Consider the following 2,287-nt stretch of genomic DNA (forward strand, 5'->3'; position numbering starts at 1 on the left):
ATCATGACAACATAGCATAAATACTTTTCTAATCTGTTGTTTGAAACTATTGACATAGTTGTGCAGGATAGATGTATTGATATGCAGTTTGCGCACTAGTTATACGTGCAATTACACTTTGATATTTTCAGCCAGAGAATGAATAATTCAAGCAGGTACAGACCATGTTTGTAGTCCTTGTACACCATGTTGCATTTTGTGTTTTTTGGTGCTTGCATCATTTAGTGTTTATAATCTGAACTACTTTGGATCATTAGCTGGTTTTCAAAGTGCATGTAGCTTCACATTTCTCAAGTTATGTTGATTTCCGGAGTGCAAGTGCCTTCGTATTTTTTAAGTTAAATGTTCGCCCCTGGTAACTTTAATTCGTGGATCAGCCACTGCACACAAATCATACACGAATGCCAGTACGAATTAAATGAAATGCAGGGACTTACGCTAGCTCGTTGTATAGGCTCACTGCAGCTCTGCTTGCGCTTGGGATGTTCCATGTACAAGTCCATGTTACCACTTGCTTGGATGTGCAGGCCTTGTGCTCCTCGCATCCCCCTCTGCATTTTTGACACGGCGAATGATTGATCAAATAAGAGGAATCGACCTTGATGTTGTACCGGAGGATAGATACTTACAAGGTTATACGAGTGTGCAGGATGTGTACCAAATCCCGTAGTGCCGTCATGCTTCGCTAAAATATGGATTTGCTTGTTTCCGATGATATCTCCAAAAGAAATAAGAGTTAAGGTCAGAGTTTCATAGGCGTGTAAGCTAAGAGAGCAGTGAAAGGATATCCAAACATCGTCGGAACAGTGCGCAAGGGAGTGATGTGTGGATACCTAGTTCCGGCCGGCGTTTGGGCATGCTCGCCTAGCTAGAGTGCGGGTCACTTCAGAGCCGTTGAGGGTGATGCTCTGGCGTTGGCTGGCCGGGCACGGATGCCAATCTTGAGTGGCAACGGAGCGCTACGATGCGGTGGACGAGACCGTTGGTGAAGCCCCACCGGCCTCGGGGGGCGGAGGTGCGACGATGTGCTTAGTGAAGTAGGCCCGGTGAGCTGGGAGACTGCATCGGTGAAGCGCACCTGATGCGGTGGAACTTGGTGTCTGTGAGGCACGTCGGTTGTGGCGGCCGACATTGTCGGTGGACCACCCGGTGCGGTGGACGAGGTCGTAGATGAGGTAGCTCCGGTGCGGTGGTGAAGCGCGACCGTCATCTTCGTCGTCGTCATCCGGCACAGAGGTTGGGAACGGTGGGGAAAGATATGAGACGAGGGGTGATTCGAGGGTTGGCGGCAAATTAGGGATTTGAGCAATCTGGGCGCGGAAGGGGACGGTGGAGGAGAGATTTTGCAGGGCTGGAATTGGGGCCGCCAGATATTTCAATCCGAAACATGGAAGCGTGAACTTATATTGTCTTGTCCTTTGGGGGGAGGGTGGTGGGTGGCTGGGTGCTACGCGTCCGTCCGACACACGTGACCACCCCGATAGGACTATGCTTCGGTGCCTTAAGGCACCTGCCTTTGTGTCCATGACATATGGGCCCAACAGGTGGCTGGCCCACATGTCAGTGACCCAAAGATAGTTGCCTTTAAGGCACCGAAGCAGCGTCCACCCCGACATGACCCTGGTTTGCCTGGTGCGCCTACATTTGAGAATGCAAACGAATCTTCTTTCATTTGCAAACGAATCTGTATGAATTACCATGCCCGTGTTTTCCTTGCAATAATTAGTCATTCGAAACGAGATACTCCATCCGTTCACTTTTGTAAGTCGTTTCAGACAACTTAAAATGAACTGTTTTGTGCATTGACTGAAATGTCTTCAAGGTCTTATAAAAGTGAACAGAGGGAGTACTATAAATTAATTAATGAAGAGTTATTTGAAAAAAAATCGAAACGGTACCCACGCTAACGTGGATTAGAGTGTGTGTCACATAATTAGTTATTTGAATTAGTGTGTGTGTGTCACGTAGCTAGTTATTTGAATTAGAGTGTGTGTCACGTAGTGATCTCCAATTCTAACGTGGATTTTGCATTTCACTATATCCATGCTACTTTTTTAATACAAATTCATATGTATATGATGAACACCATGGTAGTGAGAAAGCTTTTGGATGGATTCAAACATATGACCTACAAAATAGCACAATAAACTGAGTCAATGTCAACTTTTCGAAACTTAGTATGGCATGAATTCGAAATAATTACCCGTATGCCTGGTCCTCGGTTCAAATCTTACAATGTACACCGAATTGAAACATCGATATTAAGTCTCGTACTATGTACATTCAA

The sequence above is a fragment of the Triticum dicoccoides genome, chromosome 4A, assembly GCF_002162155.2.
Source record: "Triticum dicoccoides isolate Atlit2015 ecotype Zavitan chromosome 4A, WEW_v2.0, whole genome shotgun sequence".
NCBI classification, from domain to species: Eukaryota; Viridiplantae; Streptophyta; class Magnoliopsida; order Poales; family Poaceae; genus Triticum; species Triticum dicoccoides.